This window comes from Malaclemys terrapin, chromosome 2, assembly GCF_027887155.1.
Source record: "Malaclemys terrapin pileata isolate rMalTer1 chromosome 2, rMalTer1.hap1, whole genome shotgun sequence".
NCBI lineage: Eukaryota > Metazoa > Chordata > Testudines > Emydidae > Malaclemys > Malaclemys terrapin.
This window is the reverse complement of record NC_071506.1, coordinates 261,484,319-261,503,699: the sequence shown is the minus strand read 5'-3', so window position 1 is coordinate 261,503,699 and position 19,381 is coordinate 261,484,319. Positions and strand designations below refer to the sequence as shown.

The window sequence follows — 19,381 nt, the reverse complement described above, 5'->3', positions numbered from 1 at the left end:
AGAAAACAAAACTTTTTGTGAAAAATTGTAAAATTATTGAGAAAATTATAGAAATATTCCATTTTCAAGGAAACTTTCCAAGATATTTTTTTTTGATTTTTTTTTTAATTGACATCACTTCCACAATCACTGTTGACTTTTTTATTTACCGAAAAGCTGGCTTCTGTGAAACAAAAAATCCTCAGTAATTATTTTGATAAAAAGATTGGTAACATTTCAAGTTAAAATGTTGTTTTAAACTATTGTAAACGTTGTTATGAAAAATTGTATGTTGGTCTATTTAAACCCTATACAATATGTATGATTTTTGACATTATCAATTGAGTATACAAATGAGGTGCACATTTTTAACAGTGAGGGTGATTATTCTGATGGTGAATCTGCTAAGGGAAGTGGTAGAATTGCCATTTCTTGATATCTTCAGATCAAGACTGGATACTTCTTTGGAAGATATTCTTTAGTTAAGCACAACTTATTGATCTCAATGCAGAGGTAACTGGGTGAAAATTCTTGGCCTGTGTTATACAGGTGATCAGACTAGATGATCTATTGGTCCCTTTTGGCCTTAAAATCATGGGTGGTGGGTATAATAGGCAAGGGGAGGTGTTGCCTCCCCTAGCAAAGCCATCCCTGCTGCCTGATACCTGGGCCATGGTGCCCCCCCACTCCTGCCTCTTCCCCTCCCTGCTCTGACCCTTCCCCGAGGTTCCCAAGGCTTGTTGCTGCTGCCTGGGGTAAGTCTTTCTTCTCTCCTCTCCTCTCTTCTCTCCTCTCCTCCACTCCATCCCCTTCCCCCTTGGAGGTCCCTGTAGCTGCCTGCAGTGTCTTATCTCCCCCCTTCCCCCCTCCCCGAGGGGTGCAGGGTGTGTGTGTGAGAATGTGAGTAGAGAGTCAGTGGGAGTGAGGAGGCAAGCAGAGAGGATCTCTGAGTAACTTTACACAGTGAAAAAGCCTTCCAGAGACCTAGTAGCAGAGATCACTGAAACTGTTAAAGAACCATTAAAGTGGTAATGAAGCTATTTAACAGGCATTTGCCAACGCCAAGGAAGCCTTTGGCCACATTCAACTACCTTTTATATTGTAGGGAAATGTGTTATTGGGGTTAAAAATAGGACAAAAGAATCCCATGCACCGCTACAGGCTGGGGACTGACTGGCTAAGCAGCAGTTCTGCAGAAAAGGACCTGGGGATTACAGTGGATGAGAAGCTGGCTATGAGTCAGCAGTGTGCCCTTGTTGCCAATAACGCTAACGGCATATTAGGCTGCATTAGTAGGAGCACTGTCAGCAGATCGAGGGAAGTGGTTATTCCCCTCTGTTCGGCACTGGTGAGGCCACATCTGGAGTATTGCGTCCAGTTTTGGTCCCCCCACTACAGAAAGGATGTGGACAAATTGGAGAGAGTCCGGCAGAGGGCAACGAAAATGATCAGGGGGCTGGGGCACATGACTAACGAGGAGAGGCTGAGGGAACCGGGCTTGTTTAGTCTGCAGAAGAGAAGAGTGAGGGAGGGATTTGATAGCAGCCTTCAGCTATCTGAAGGGGGGTTCCAAAGAGGATTGGGCTCAGCTGTTCTCAGTGATGGCAGATGACAGAACAAGGAGCAATGGTCTCAAGTTGCAATGGAGAAGGTCTAGGTTGGATATTAGGAAACACTATTTCACTAGGAGGGTGGTGAACCACTCAAATGGGTTACCTAGGGAGGTGGTGGAATCTCCATCCTTAGAGGTTTTTAAGGCCCGGCTTGACAAAGCCCTGGCTGGGATGATTTAGTTGATGTTGGTCCTGCTTTGAGCTGGGGGTTGGACTAGATGATCTCCTGAGGTCTCTTCCAACCCTAATCTTCTATGATTCTATGATTAGGCTTCAGTTGGCGCAGGTAGCCTGGCTTTTCATCTCTCTCTATACAGCATACACTGAACTCTCTGCTACACAGAGGAGAATCTATCTGGCAATTGAACTATACCTGTTGCCTGTATAGTTCCTTTGGGAAATATTATTAGTGCTTTAATATGAAAATGGGAGAGGGTGTCACGGGGGGGAGGGGAGGCGCAGCAGCAAGTGAGGAGGTGAGCCGTGAGCCAGCTGCACCACAGGTGGTGGTGGGGGTCTCGTGGCGAGCGGAGAAAGGGTCTGGCGGGGTGTGAAGAGGCAAGTAGCAGGTGAGTGAGCAGCAGGCGGGCGGGGGAGGAAGTAAGCAGAGGGTGGTTTTGGGGGGTTGAAGAGGTGAGTGGTGAGTCAGCAGTGGGTGGGTGCAGTGCCTTTGGCAGAGCAGGGGTGGAGTGTGGGCGGGGCTGTGGGTAGAAGAGGCAGGACAAGGAGCTCGCTTTCCCCAGGGGAAGTTTCACCCACCGCCCATGCTTAAAATCTATGGTTCTATTTGGCAACATGTAGTGAAATTGTTTTCTGGTTTTCAAACCTATCTAGTGGGAAGCACTAATAGCTCACTTGTTTTAATTAACATTGTTTGGCATTAGTTTGTGCATGTTAGGTACAGCTCTGCATTAGGGGCATTGAGAAGCTGCTTTGTCCCAAGGCCAATCTGCCTCAGAGAGCTCACCGGTGCACTTGGAGGGAGCATGGGGGTAAAGGCACAAGATGTGCAACATACTCCTCTTACGTGGACAGCCGGCTGTGTTGGTCAATACCTGTGTGGGGTGGGCAGGGAGCAGAGCCCTATTTCCCACCTGTTCCTGCCCCCTTTAGGGTGTCAGGTTTATTTTTGCTGATAATTTGCACACCATGGTTAGGAAATCAAAGAACTTTTACAGAGCTGGAGCTTTGCAAGTAGAAGCAAATGGGTTAAACAGAGAAACAATGAAATTTGCATGTTGCAGACTGGTGGATGCTCCCCACTCTTCAGTCCAGTCATGCCTACTCAACAAAATGCCTGCAGGAGAAAACCAAAAATGATCTTTTTGAAATCTCTCCAGCTTCTAATGCTCATCCAGTGAATCCCCTTTCATATTAATGAATATCTGATGTAGCATGCAGGGCTCCAAAAAGAGCTAGCAAATGGTGAAATGCAAGGCTTCTTACCTGTGGAACACATAATTAAGTTTAATGAATAAATCTGCATTGCATCAAACTACTGCATGTCAGTGCTTTGCATAATGTGAAATTCCACTTGCCAAGCAGAAGACGTACTACAGTAAATGAATTCACAAAATCTCCAGGGAGTAAACTGTTTGCCACTGTTCAGCGAAACACACATGCAGCAGGATAAAGGCTGTTTGAAGGAAGGAAGGAATTGCAGAAATCTTTGTTTAAAGATTGCCCACAGAAACCCAACACTCTTCATTAGAAGTAACTGTTGCACTGCTCTGTTAGAAAACATAACCTGAATGTCCTGGATTTCAAAGGAAAACATGCCCTTCTGATAACTGCAGTCAGTTTATATTCCAGGTAAAATAATTCAAACTCACTGTGCAAAATTGTAAGGATGAGCTTAATAAAATACCATGGCATAAGGAGAAAGCGGTGGGCAAAAAGATAATAGCTATCTGTTGGAATCACATTAAATGCCAGCTCAGCAGATCTGTAGGTTTAAACCTCGGAATCTGTGCTGACTTTTTTGCAGGTAACCCAACTCAGAAGTTACATTAAATCTGAAGTGTCAGAAATAGGTAATATTATTACAACAACTATCCAAATCCCAGTTCAGCAGAATAACAAGGTACTATGTACCTCAGTCCCTGGAAAAATCATGGAGCAGATCCTCAAGGAAACCATTTTGAAGCACTTGGAGGAGAGGAAGGTGATCAGGAACAGTCAATATGGATTCACCCAGGGCAAGTCATACCTGACTAACCTGATTGCCTTCTATGATGAAATAACTGGCTCTGTGGATATGGGGAAAGCAGTGGACTTGATATATCTTGACTTTAGCAAAGCTTTTCATACGGTCTTCCACTGTATTCTTGCCAGCAAGTTAAAAAAGTATGGATTGGATGAATGGACCATAAGGTGGATAGAAAGCTGGCTAGATTGTTGGGCTCAACAAGTAGTGATCAACGGCTCAATGTCTAGTTGGCAGCTGGTATCAAGTGGAGTACCCCAGGTCCTGGGGCCGATTTTGTTCAACATCTTTATTAATGATCTGGATGATGGGATGGATTGCACCCTCAGCAAGTTGACAGATGTCACTGAACTGTAGGGAAATGCAGATACACTGGAGGGTAGGGATAGGGTCCAGAGTGACCTAGACAAATTGGGGGATTTGGCCAAAAGAAATCTGATGAGGTTCAACAAGGACAAGTGCAGAGTCCTGCACTTAGGACAAAAGAATTCCAACGCCAAGTAAGCTGGCTTTTATATTGTAGGAAAACGTGTTATTGGGGTTAAAAATAGGACAAAAGAATCCCATGCACCGCTACAGGCTGGGGCTGACTGGCTAAGCAGCAGTTCTGCGGAAAAGGACCTGGGGATTACAGTGGATGAGAAGCTGGATATGAATCAGCAGTGTGCCCTTGTTGCCAAGAACGCTAACGGCATATTGGGCTGCATTAGCAGGAGCATTGCCAGCAGATCAAGGGAAGTGATTATTCCCATCTACTTGGCAGTGGTGAGGCCACATCTGGAGTATTGCAGCCAGTTTTGGTCCCCCCGCTACAGAAAGGATGTGGACAAATTGGAGAAAGTCCAGCGGAGGGCAACAAAAATGATCAGGGGGTTGGAGCACATGACTTATGAGGAGAGGCTGAGGGAACTGGCCTTGTTTAGACTGCAGAAGAAAAGAGTGAGGGGGGATTTGATAGCAGTCTTCAACTACCTGAAGGGGGGTTCCAAAGAGGATTGGGCTCGGCTGTTCTCAGTGGTGGCAGATGACAGAACAAGGAGCAATGGTCTCAAGTTGCAGTGGGGGAGGTCTAGGTTGGATATTAGGAAACACTATTTCACTAGGAGGGTGGTGAACCACTCAAATGGGTTAGCGAGGGAGGTGGTGGAATATTCATCCTTAGAGGTTTCTAAGGCCAGCTTGACAAAGCCCTGGCTGGGATGATTTATTTGGTGTTGGTCCTGCTTTGATCAGGGGGTTGGACTAGATGACTTTCTGAGGTCTCTTCCAACCCTGATATTCTATGATTCTATGAAGTATTTTCTGAATTAAGCTAAAAATGTGAACGGCCAGAACAAGCAATATGGAAATGTAAGTGCAGTTTAGGTCTAAATTATAAATAAGACTCTTACAAACAGATGGTAGACTATGTGCCCCACTAATTAAAAACCCCATTATAGTCAGTTCTGAATGTTAACTATCAGAACTGGTTAACTAGTCAGCCTACTATTGGAGATTTTGGTCCAAATTGGGCCCTGTCTTAGAGCCTATGCTTCATCACTACAATTGACAGGAAATGCATAAGGTCTAAGGCAGGTCAGAATCTGGCCCCTTTGTCTAAATGGAGTTGTAGACTTATAAAACTGGACACTCAGCAGACCAAGAAGCACAAATGAAATCATTTGAGTACTTTATTAGCCATTTCCTGTTGTCTAAAAGGCAGCTGACAAGTAGCAGATGTTTTCTCAATGGCAGCATCCTTGTTTTACATCCCTCAAACAGTTCTTCGCCACCATTCATTTTCACTGCAGCAAAGCTGAAACATGTGCTACAAAACCCCAACCTTGTGCTTCATTTTTTTTAAAAGCATTTCTATTGCAGCAGCGCCTTGATGTGTGTGTTCAGTCTAACAAAGGCCTGTTGTCTTTCTTTGTCAGGATTTCAATTCTTTGTAGTGGGGAGAGTCATTCTGCAAGGCTTTCCCAGTAAATCAGGACAAGTGGTTTCATAAATTCAAATGCTTTCCAAGGATGGAAGACTTATCTGGTGATTAAGGCAGTGGGCTGGAACTCAGGAAATCTGGATTCAGTCCCTGGCTATTCCTGTGTGATCTTGGGCAAGTCACTTAACTGCTTTGTACCTCTGTTACACATATGAAGACTGGGGATAATGATGGTACTTTTGTCTGCCTGAGGAGTGTTTACTGTGACACCTTGCACAATGGGTCTTGCTTAGGTGGGACCTTCAGGCATAACAGTAATATAAATTTTAGCAATATTTTTGTCTTGTATCCATAAAGTCACATGATGCCAGCTGCTTTAAATAAACAAATTATGCAGAAAACACAAAACAAACCAGATCTTTAGAAAACCAGCTATGTGCCCTCCTGTATTTCCTTTGTTGCCTTGGTGCAATGTCAGGAAGCTATCTGCTGTTTGTAGCAGTAGGAATGTAGCTGCTGCTGTCAGTGATAAATATTATCCATGCCAGGGCACCTGTTAAGAAGGGCTCCATCTGAACCTACCATGGAGTGTGATGGTCAGATTCCTGAGTGTGTTCCAGATAGAACTTTCTCCCTTGCACGAGAGCATTTTCATTTGGAGACTGTGAAGGCTAAAACACCAGTCTGTGGACATTTCATTTTTCAAATTGCCAGAGATGAGAAGCAGAGGAAACATTTTTCACCTTCTGATCATTCTTAATGGGCATGTACCGAGGCATTTCCATTAATGTGAATAGCAACCAACTAAGTCAGCTAATAGGCTGGCTCTGTTTTTTCATTCATTCTCAATCAACATGACTCAACAACATGCCTGAAAATGCAAACAGCACGGGCTTTTGAAAGCAGAGGCATCATGAGTGTTCACTTTCTTGATTTAAAAAAAAATGTTTGTGAAAATTAATATAAAGATATTTAGATAAATATTCAGCATCAAGGGCTAAGGAAAGCTTGCATCTCCCACATCCCATATAGTCTAGAGATGAGCCAATGTCGTGATGTTAGAGTTGGATCTGAATCAGGAAAGCACCAAAGTAAAAATTCAGGTGATGGGCAGTTGAAGAATTATTTAGATAAAGTAGAGGCAGACAAGGGTTTATATTCAAAAATATATCCAAATGCCCAACAGAAATGTGAGAAACTTGGGAGAATACATGTGTAAAAGTAGCAAACTGATTTCAGTTGGAAGGAGATACCAACAGGAGCTGTAATAGTTAATAATCAGGTAGAAGAATTTTAGAGATTAATGAAGTAAACCGCACCAGATCATCATTATCCTCATGTTTCAAATGGGGAGGGTGAGATACGGAGAGATTAAGGCCAGCATTTTCAAATGTATCTGCCAATTTAGGGTTGCCAACCTTCCAGGATTGGCCTGGAGTCTCCAGGAATTAAAGATTCATCTTTAATTAAAGATTATGTCATGTGATGAAATCTCCAGGATTACAGCCAACCAAAATTGGAAACCCTAGCTGCCATACTTGGGCAGTTGTCTAAAAGCGGTCTAATTTTCAGAGACGCCGATCTTCCTCAAAATCCTACTGATTTTATTAGGAAATATAGGTGCTCCACGGCTCTGAAATTCATGCCCTAATGACTTAACTTTGGACATCCAGGTTTTCAAATTTTTATTTATGTGACTTATCTATATTCACAAAGCAAGTCTGTGGGACAACCTGGAATAATAATAATACCTCCTATGTCTTACACTAGTGCTTTATAAAGGAGGTAAATATTATTATCCCCATTTTACAGATTGGGAAATTGAGGCAAAGGGAGGTGACGTGATTTGCCCACAGTTACCCATCAGGCCATTGGCCAAGCTGAGAATAGAATTCCAGTGTCCTGAGTCCCAACCAGGGCTCTATCCATTAGGCTATACTGCCTCTTTAGCTCTCCTAATTTCCTCATATTAGATTCAGTGATAGTGAGTTTTATAACATGCAGCTCAAAACATAAAGGCTCTGGTGGTGGTAGTGGGGGTGCTGGAAGCCAATGAACCAAACTGTAAACCCTGTATATGATGGAACCCACTTCAAGCCAGGGGGTGCAGTAACACCCCAAGCACCTCTAGTTCCAGCACCTATGTATACACAATCACTCTAATTGAGAATTTTCTGGATGAAACATTCTATTAGCCTGTATCACTGCTGCTAGGCAAAAGATCTGTGTAGATATTTAAAATTCCACCCAAAGTGAATGAATTCTCACCGGTGTCACCAAAATCAAGTGTTTTCAGCATTTTGAGCCAGTAAACAGTGATGTGCCCATTTATACCAGCTGAGACTCTATTTCATTATTTACATGTTAAGAATAATCACTTAGGAAGAAAGTTAGATTGTTGTGTCATTGATACTTATCATATTCATTGGTGGCATTCTTTCCCACTAGCATAGCACACTGGTTCTATAAGCACAAGCATAACAGCTATATGTTCTAAGGCCATTAGAGAATTAATTTGCCAATTTCAGTGCAGAACAAGTCAACCTAGCTGAGATAATGTTTTTAATATGAATTATTCTGTCAGTTAAGATTAAAATCTTCAAACTACAAATTTGGAAATACAGCCACTTTCTGAGATGCTGGTACAGGGACTTCATTGATGGCTTTCACCTCCTTTCCAGCTGTCACTGTTAGCCCTTGGCACATACCTCAATGGCACTTATATGGCCCTTGCTACTGGAGCCTCTGATTATCTCACAGTCTTTAATGCTTTTATCCCCACAATAGGCCAGCACGGTGGGGATGTGCTATTATACGTATGGCAGGGAACTGAAGCACAGAAAGGAGAGACTGAGTGACTTGTACAGGGTCACACAGGAAGTCAGTGGTGGAGCAGGGAGTCCAGGTTAACACCATAAAAACTGGACCATTCTTCCTTTTCTTCATCCTAAAAAACACAAAGAGAATTTAAACTTTGTCTGGCAATGTAGATTAGTAGGTAAAAACTCACTTTCCATTAATCAAACACTAAGACCACCCAGGGTGTAATTTGCCCTGCTGTAGAGGTACCTCACTAGCTTTTATCTAGTTAGCATTCTAAAAATAGGTGAGAGGATCCGGCAGTGTGGGCTTCAGCACAGGCCAGCAATAACAGTCCATACTTGGGGGACCAAGTGGACTTGTACAGCCCACACTGAAGTCCGCACTGCTACCTTCTCACAGCTACTTTTGGTGAGTATGGATACGCCTCCATGAGCTGCAAATCACATCCCCAGTTGCGGTGTAAATGTAGTGTAAGACAAAATCAGAGTGATGAGAAATTGCTGATCATGAAAGAGGTGGACAGTGGTTGCAGTGCTTTTTCCTCTTGTGGCAGTGCATGGGCAGAACTGACCTGTCTTGTGGAGAATGAAGGAAGTGGAGAAATACAGAAGGAGGCCACTGCTAATGCTGACATCACAATTTGAAACCAGTTGAGAATCTGAATGCAAGCCCCTGGCACGCTGTCACCAAAAGAGGCTTTGGTTCTCACTAAAAATAGTGGCTGTGGTTTGAACCATGAGTTTAGAACAGCAGATGTTATAGTCAGGAAATGTCTCATTTGAAACAAAGACTAGTTGTGCGTTTGTTTATGAAGGTCAACCAACCATTATGGGATTACAAATATAACTGAATTTAATAGCTTAGCCTGCAGTGTCAACAGTCCTATTGACAATGGGTTTAAGCAGCCAATTGGTATGGTGGCAGAATCCAGGTGTTTGTGTATTTATATCACAGAATGTGCTGCATGTGTTGACATACTCTGTGGTCAATTAGCACAACAGACTGGCAGAATCCAGAATTGTTCCCTGCACTCCCTGTTGGCAAGTGTTTGGGCATGTTTGGCAGACTGAGAGAATGACCTTGCCACGGTTCTGCTGCTCACAGTTGCTCTCCATATGCTCACCCTTTCTCTTTCCTGTTGCTGAAAATATTAACTATTGATTTTTGCGTTGCTGATACTGGACATGGAGAGAGGGGGTGGGGGTTGGGGACAGGCAACTTTTAATTTTATTTGTTTCAGCGTAGATCTGGAATAACTTCATTGAAATAGTTGCAGTCAATTTTACTGGTATAAAATTATTATAAGTAGGATAGTGATCAGGCCCAGCCAAAGAGATGTTTTGTTTCTTATGTCAGATGGAAAAGTGTGATCTTGATTTTAGTATGCACAGTGTGACTCCAAACAGCTTTCTCTTTTGTGTCTTTCCTGGTCTTAACAAGAATGACTAGAGCAGTCATGAGAGAAATATGTTTCTCTTTGCACCATTTCTTTTGAATACAAAATATCTTTGTTTTGACTCCTCGTGACTGTCAATAATTTGAGGAAAAAGATGAAGCCAAATGTAATATAACAGTAAATACTTTCATTGGAGAAGTTAATGGACATTTGGCTCTGGGCTAGGTTCACTTACACTGGTTATCTTCATTAACTTCAGTAAAATGACTCCCCATTTACATCAGTGTGAGAGGCTGACAGTGTGTGGTTTTGATTTCATTAGACAGTATGTTTTCCCCTTGGATTTATTTCTATTTTGATCACTTGCTCTTTTCTACTTGCAGTTTATTCTAAGGGCCTGGTCAAAGCCCAATGAAGTCAATAGAAATATGTCTATTGACTTCAAAGAACTTTGGATCAACCCTTAAATAATGTCAATGTAAATATCATTAGAGGTTGCAAGCAATATCCTAGTCACTAGAATATATTTATATTTTCTCAAGAGAAAGTAAGAGAATTTTTGGCACTCATGTAAAAGGTGCTACATAGTGGCTGGCTGGGATTTTCAAAGGAGTTTAGGGTTTATACACTTAACTCTCTTAGGCTCCTTTGAAAATCCCAGAGCGAATTTTTACAATTAACTGAGAGGCAATGTGATCCAGTGGATAGAGCAGTGGACCAGAGCACAGGCGACCTAGCTTCTAATCATTGTCTCTGCTACTGACTTGCTGTGCGACCTTGGGTAAGTAAGTTCACCTCTTTGTGCTTCTTTTTCCTCTCCTACCCTGTGTCTGTCTTGTCTATTTAGATTATAAAGTCTTTGGGGCAGATGGTCTCTGACTATGAATTTGTACAGAACCTTGGACAATGGGGCCCAGACTCAGTTCAGGCATTTAGACACTACTGGAACAGAAATAGAAATATTAGCCACAGAACAGGAACGGCATACATGGCCAGTGGCAGTACAAGTCTCTTCACACTGTCCTTCCAACATGCCTCAAGGGTGAAAATCTGCAGGGATGGGAAGAAGGTAAATTAATGCATCATAATCATTCATTCCTGTGTTTCACTGATTAAATGTCAAACAATGGTTCCTATAGATGTCAGTAGTGGGTGGTAGTCTTGTGGTGCAGACATATGTCCACTAGTAAGTGTGTTTAGGTCACCAACTCTTTCCATGTTGACCATCATTAAACTATTTTGCAGTAAAGGTTTCTGCAGAGAGGAAGAAATTTGCTTTTTATGTAGGATTTGGCTTACAGCTGTGCAAAAAGATTGTCATAAATAAATAAATAAAAGATGAAAAGGTGAAATATTTTCCATTTTCATCACTGTTTTAAGGCAGGTGGAAATTTGTCTCTGTAGCATAGGACTATCTGCTAAGAGAACTCTAATTGGGATCTGAAGAAGTGGAGAATAATAATTCCTTTTTTTTTTTCAAGAAAATTATCCTGTTTGAGTTTTTTGTTTGTTTGTTTATTTGGTTGGTAGTTTTTTCAGTCAAAATTTGGAAAAAGGTTTTGGAAATATTGTAACTCCCTACAGGTCTGATCCAACACCAATTTAAATCAATGTGAGTCTGTGTTGACTGTAGTCGGTATTGGTGTTTTGACTTCATAATGCTACCTGGTCTTCAAATATGTTACTTTATGCTAAAGTCAAAACACATTGGAAGGAATAATTTGAACTACTCATACACATTGCTGAGTTCTAAATGAACTACAAGGATTTGAGGTAAAGACCTGCTCATCATTGTGAAAATCTCTCTGAGTGTGCAGCAATAGTCAGAAATTAAACATAATGTAATAAAACATAAAGAATGGGAGAAACTAATACAGAAAATATAATAAGATTTTATAATAAATGGCACAACCTCACCTGGCATAGTGTGTTCTTGTCTGACTACCCTTTCTCAGAAAGATATAGTGGAAATAGGAGTTCAGAAAGAAGAAACAAGATTAGAGGCATCGAGAAAGTTCCACATGAAGGGAGATTGAAAAGATTGAGACTGTTAGTTTAGAGAACAGGTAAATAATAAATAACAGAGTTGCAGGAAATAATTAATGGAAAATAGAAAGAAAGGTAGATGTTTCTTTATAGCTTTCCTGGCAATCCAAGAACAAGGTGAACAGTCAATGAAAATTAAGTGGCAAATTTCAAACTGATTAAAAGAAATAATTTTGTACACAACACATCATTAGCCTGTAAAATTCACTGCTACAAGATCCCATTGAGTCCAAGAGCTTAGCAGAATGCAGATGGTGAGAATTTCTGTAGTTGGATGGATGGATGAATGAATGATACAAACTATTACATTTCAGGGCATAAAGCAGTCACTAAATTAGCAAGAAAATCTTCCCTATGGGCAGACTAATCAATAATTATTCCTTCTGGAGTTTCTTGCATCTTATCCAGTAGGATTAACTGGGTATCAATAATCTTTGTGTTCATTTGATATTTCAATTCTGACTTCATGAACAGAGAGTTACTTGGTTTGATGTTCTAAGAAGTGATGGTTGATGTAGTAGTTACATTTTGAATTTATAGGGCAGGTATGTTATAGCAGTGTATGCTTTTAGAAAGAGAGAGAGAGCCTGTACTGACATCTAATCAGTGTGAGAAAGCCCATACTAGCTTTGCTGCCAAGAATATAAGTTAGATAACAGACGTGCACTGGTTTGATAGCAGCCGGATTAAAGGGTGTAAACTGTGTTTGGGGCCTTCTGCCTCTATTTGTTATAGAGTAGTTGATTTTAGCAATTCAATGGAGATTTTGCTTTACATGTTTAGTTTTTTATATGATGTACTTGTGAAAGGTACCTTAGTCGGATGCTAAACAGATTTAAAAGATAGCCAATCAGAATATTGGAAACAAATGGTTACACATCAGATGAAATCATATGACACTTTCTCACAGGAGATTCACTGTCTCCTAGAGGATACTTTACCCCAAGTCTTTCCCAGCATTTTCAACCAGCATGGCTGAGATTCTCCTTTCATAAGATCAAGCCCACTGTCAGCTTGTCTTCACAGCCTGAAGGATGCCAGAGTGTCTCTCTACACTCCCAGCTATACCAGACCAAACCTTTGATCTTCACCTGAAAATAGAGTTCTCACCTGCATCTCCTGTTTACCTCTTCCTATTAATTTCCTTCTGAAGTCTCTGCAAGCTCTTCATTAATATTTGACATAGTATGTTAATAGACTTCTATTGTAAGATACACAACATATCGGTCCACCAGGAAGATAAGTGTCTTCCACCTCCTGTCTGGACAAGTTTGTCTCACAGCATGCAACCTTTGAGTAATCTGCCTTTAACTACAAGGCCCACAGAACATAATTTTCTGCATACACACATAACTCCCCACATATCTGCTGTGCATACATCTCACAATGACTATGATGACCAGTGTGACACAGGCTTTCATTAGAAAACTTACATGACATGTTTTTGGTGAACCCAGGGGATCCTTGTATCCCGATGTACCCCTGTGTCCTCTGCCTACTGGCATCAAGAGGTCTTTGGGTCACAGTTACCAGTCTAGTCTCTGGTATAATTTTGAGCAGCCTTAGTACTGTTCCAATTTGTATCCAGCTGTAATGGCCCCAAGTGAGGATTGTCAAGTACAACATGCTCTAGCTATGTCCCCTTCTTATTCACAATCGCACACTATATCCGTTATGGAGAGGAAGGGGGTTATGTAGTCCCAGCTATGATACTTCCAGATTCCTTTGTGCTTAGCCCATCATGTTAATATATAACTTTTTACAAGAACTTATGTTAAAAAAAAAAAAATAAACAAACAAAAAGCCTCTTAAGGTTAGCTCCATTGGGACTAGTCCATAAGAAAGGAAATGCCTGCAAATACAGGATCATGTACATAATCCTTGTTCTCTGCAGATTTCCAATCAATTTTGCAGATTCCACAAAGTTCAGATTAATTTCAGATTGGTGTTCAAACTTCTGGGTGCTTATATACGCTAAAACTTGAAATATTTTATGTTCTATCACTATTGGAGGTACAGCTAGTGCCTGTAAGCGCCACCCTCCACATGCCTGAAAATGACTCCAGACACACAGTCAAACTGTATTTTAGGCACGGCTAAGATTGTTGTCAGAGAATTATGATAGCCATTTAAATCTCTTCTGGTCTGATTCAATTCCCATTAAAACCAAAGGGAGTCTTCCAGTTGATTACAGTGGGAGTTTGAAGTGGCCCCATGAGTTTAATCCTGCAGAACTTTACTCAGACAAGTCCTTAATCATTAAATTAATTCAATTGAATCCAATGGGATTTCTCACATAAGTAAGGACAGTTTCCATGAATAAGGGTTTGCAGGGCTGGTGCTAAGAATCAAAGCTTTAGGATTTTCTATACTTATTTTGGAACATTAATTTTGAAAAGACAAAACTATAAAAATATCCTTGAATTTTCTGCTACTAAAGGAGATACCATTGAAAACTTTCATTAAGTTACATCTTTAAATCACTATTTTAGTTACTTTTTAAACCATTTTTTTAAGGAACTGCCTTGGAGTTGCCAAATGAAGATACCTTATCAATTTGATGTCAGAGCACATTCTGTCATGTAATATAAAACTATCATATAGATATTTTTATCCTATTCACATATTGGATGATACCTATGATGCGGTAGCTTGGAAAAGTAAAAAAGACACGATTTTCTAAAATTGTATTTACATAACAACTTAAAGAAAATACCTTGAAATAAATAGAGTAGCACAATAACAATCCACAAGCAGACCTGACTGCAAAAATGAATAGCTATCAGTCTAATATTCACAAAACAAAGCCTTTGTGAATATGAAATTATTTTCTTAGGGCTTGATCCTGCAGGGATCGTAACTACTGATATGCAGTTTCTAATAGCAACTGCATATGTAGCAAGACTAGCAAATTGGTGCCTTATGAGATATGATCCTAGCACATTGAGATACGTTTTCACTTGTTTCGCATTCTTTCATTTTGGACTAAGCAATCTAAAATCTTAATTCGGTGAGTAATAGTGAGCTTCAGATATTACCACTATGATCAGTTATTCAAGAGGGAAATACTGATAATGAGCTACTCCACGACAAGGAATCCACACAATGAAATGCCCAAAAACAAACTAAGTATCATAAAATGACGAGGACCTGGATTTGGGCCAATCATATTTGTATCATAAAAAGCTTGATACTTTTTTGTATATGAAGCTACTACCTTTTATATTTGGGAGATAATCTGCATCTATTTCAGCCAATGGTCAGTGGACTTGAATTAAAACAGCGTCTGGCTGTTGGTTTTAACTTTGTCCTTAACCAGCACAAGTTTTGCCAGTTAAGGCAATGCAGATATGTGAAGCCAAATCCATGTCTGTCTAACTCAACTGATTTCAGTGAAATTACACGTGGAAAATTTGGCCCACTAAGTTTTGAATTGGATCCTAGACTGTCACTTTTCAAACATTGCAGTTATTAATAAATAGGGAAATGCTTGCTCTATTTATTAAACCTTCAAAATCCTTAATAGCAGTTGTATAAAAGAGAGCTTTTATCTACCAATAACAAATAAAATAAAATAAATACAAAGATTACATTTACTAAACATAAAACATTTCATTCTTTATTGTAATGAAATTTGTCTTTCAGCTTTTAAAATGCACTTATAAATCCAGAAATGTATTCTGGTACATTGTCTTTGAGATGAATAACCACATTATTATTTGCCTGTCAGATTTAAGTACTGTTGTTAATAACATACAGATAGCTACTAAAAATTCAAAACAGGGAGGTTCTTTTTGGAGGAAATTGCAGTTCTAATCTCTGCTTTCCCCTCGGAATCAATTACTTCCCTTCATACATACCTTGCAATGCCTGACCTCCAATCAGGAGAGAAAGATACCAAGAATTCCATAGAAAATCTGCAAACACGTCCACAGAAGTACAAAGCTAGCTTCTCAAGATTCCAGAAATTATAATCTATGAGAAGTGTATTCTCTCCCCAGACAGCTCTGAATGGGGTAAAAATGTCTAGTTTAAAGAAAATGTGCTATTCATGGAGAGGTATTTTGGCATTATATGCTTTAAATAGTCTCTTTCCTTAAACAAAAATTACAGTCATAATTGTGTGATTTTTTTTAAAGTTCCTTGTTTACCAGAGACTCACCCTATGTACATATTACTATTGTACCAGCTTCTTACTAAATGATCCAAAGACCAACACACCCTACACTTCTGACAGTCACATTGAAAAACCAAATGAAATGAAACTAAATGTTGTCATCCTTGTCTTACATTTAATGTTTCTTCTAACTAGAGGTGGTCCAAAATCTGAATTCCCATCAGGACAAAATGTCAAAATACCAACATTTTTCTTAGAACACAAAATTCAGAAAAATCTCAATTTGGAAATTCGGTTTGGGATTGGTTCAACTTTAATGTATGTATTCTTGAGCTGCCGCTTTGTCCTGTGGCAGTTGTAGTTCTAGTGTCTCATGTCCCTGTTCTCCTCTATGGACTGGGATCGCTGGCTGGCTGACATTTCCCATGATGCACTGTGTGACTCCTATGTTACACTTTGTAAGTTCAACCAAAGAGTAAACCATGATGCTTCCCGGGAGATGTAGTCTAGCCAGGAGACCTATTCAATAGAAGTGGATGGGGGCACAAGACACACAACCATAACATTAGACACTGCAGCACCTCAGGCAGCACAGATTACTGTTGATTAACTGACCCAAAACAAAATGTTTCAATTCACTTTAAGAAGCCAAAATATTTGATTTGGATAGACCCAAGTGGAAATTAAATATTTTTTAATTTATTTTTCTGATGTAAAATTGAAAAAAATTGGGCAAAATTGAAAATTTCCTATGGAGCTAGCACATTGCAAAGAGCACATATCCATGGCCTCAGCTTTCATCCCTGTTCACCAATATAGTATCTGCAACTCAAACTTTAATTCTCCATCATTAACATCACAGAAGCAACAGAGAGTCATGTGGAACCTTTAAGACTAACAGATGTATTGGAGCATAAGCTTTCGTGGGTGAATACCCACTTCATCAGACGCATGTAACATCACAGTAGCCTACCTATCCACATACCACGAGCAAAATAAACCGAACACATTTCTCGCATCTATGCTATCTCTTTCATCCATAGATTTCAAGAATTATCCTGAAATTCACCTCGATCATTGACAATCATAATCACGGAATCATAGAAATGTACAGCTGGAAGGGACCTCAAGAGGTCATCCAGTTCAGTCCTCTGTGATGAGGTCAGATAAACCTAAACCATCCGTGAGAGGTGTTTGTCCAATCTGTTGTTCAAAACCTCCAATGATGGAAATTCCATAGCCTCCCTTGGAAAACTAATCCTTTTCCTAATATCTAACCTACATTTCCTTTGGTACAGATTAAGCCCATTACTTCTTGTCCAACCATCAGTAGACATGGAGGACAATTGATCAGGCCTCTTTTTAACAGCCCTTAACATATTTGAAGACTGTTATCAGTTCCCCCCCCCCCCATAATCTTCTTTTCTCAAGACTTAATATGCCCAGGTTTTTTTAATATTTTCCTCGTCGGTCAGGCTCTCCTAACCTTTATCTTTTTTTGTTGCTTTCCTCTGGACTTCAGTTTGTCCACATTTATCCTAAAGTATGGTACCCAGAAATGGACATAGTACTCCAGATGAGACCTTACCAGTACCGAGAAGAGCAGGACAATTACCTCCCGTGTCTTGCATATGACACTGCAGAATATTAGTCTTTTTTGCAACTGCATCACATTGTTAGCTCATATTCAGTTTGTGATACCCTATAACTCCCAGATCTTTTTCAGCAGCACCACCATCTAGCCAGTTATTTTCCACTTTTTCCTGTCTTCCAAAGTGCTTGCAACCCTTCCCAGCTTGGCATAATCTGTAAATTTTATAAGCATATTTTCCATGTTATTATCTAAGTCATCAGTGAAAATATTGAATAGTACCAGATAGGATTGACGACTCTGGGAGCACACTAGATACTCACTCCCAGTTTGACAGTGAACTATTGATAACTATTTTGAGTATGGTCTTTCAACCAGTTTTGCACCAACCTTATAATAATTTCATCTAGATATAGTTTTCTTATGAGACTGTAATGTGGGAATGTGTCAAAAGCCTTAGTAAAATCAAGATATATCACCTCTACTGCTTTTCCCTATTGACTAGGCCAGTAACCCTGTCAAAGAAGGAAATTAGGTTGGTTTGGCATGATTTGGTCTTGACAACTCCATTCTGGCTATTCCTTATAACCCTATTATCCTCTTGGTGCTTGCAAACTCATTGTTTAATAATTAGTTCCAGAGTCTTTCCTGTTACTGAGGTTAGGCTGACTAGTTTATAATTCCCTGGGTCCTCTTTGTTCCTCTTTCTAAAGATAGGTATTATGTTTGTCCTTCTCCAGGTGTCTGAGAAATCACCCATTCTCCATGATTTCTCCAAGATAATTGTGAACAGTTCCGAGATTGCTATATCTAGTTCCTTAAGTACCCGAGGATTAATTTCATCAGTCTCTGCTGACTTGAATACACCTAACTTACATCATCAGTTATTACCTCTCTTTCCCCATTGAGTAGAGGACATACGCTTCCTTCATCTTTTTTTCCCATGCTCCTAATGTATTTGAAGATCCTCTTCTTATTGCCTTTTATATCCCTTGCTAGGTATAACTCATTTTGTGCCTTAGCTTTTCTGATGTTGTCCCTGCATAATTGTGCTAGTGTTTTGTTCCCATCTTTAGCAATTTGTTTGTGTATCCACTTTTTGTAGAGTTCCTTTTGATCATTATTACTCCATCAGGAGCTGTTTATTGGCTTCTAACTATTCTTCCTTCTTTTCTTCACATCAGAATAGCTGGCAGTTGTATATTTAATATTGTCTTTATAAGAAACTGTCAGTTCTCCTGAACTCCTTTATCTCTTAGATTTTCTTCCCCTGGGAGCTTAACTACCAATTCTTTGTTGTTGAAGTTTGCCTTTTTGAAGTCCATTGTCCTTATTCTGCTGCTGTCACTCCTTCTTTTCCTTAGAATGATGAATTTTTTCACTTCATGATCACTTTCATCCAAATTGCCTTCTACCTTCAAATTTGCAACCAATTCCTCCCTGTTGGTCAGAAGCAAATCTACAATGGCTGCATCCCTGGTTACTTCATCCACTTCTTAAAACAACAACAAAAAATGTCCCCAGTACATTCCAAGTACTTAGTGTCTGTGTATAGCTGCAGCCTGCCAGCAACACTCCAATCAACATTCTGGTTTCCATCCACCTTGGTTACCACTTCCATGGTGACTCCAATACACTCTAAGTCCAGATTTCCCCCTAAAACATGTGTTTTGGACAGTTCAGATATTA

The 19,381-nt window shown here is 40.1% G+C and overlaps 1 long non-coding RNA gene across 1 annotated transcript; it reads right to left on the bottom strand.

Annotated features, from left to right (window-relative positions):
- Window positions 1-5,561: 5,561 nt before the first annotated feature.
- Window positions 5,562-16,057, bottom strand: LOC128832043 (uncharacterized). Its single transcript, XR_008443879.1, has 3 exons — window positions 15,845-16,057; window positions 10,927-10,988; window positions 5,562-8,666 (listed from the first exon to the last, which is right to left on the bottom strand). It is a non-coding gene; the product is annotated as an uncharacterized LOC128832043 (long non-coding RNA).
- Window positions 16,058-19,381: the final 3,324 nt, after the last annotated feature.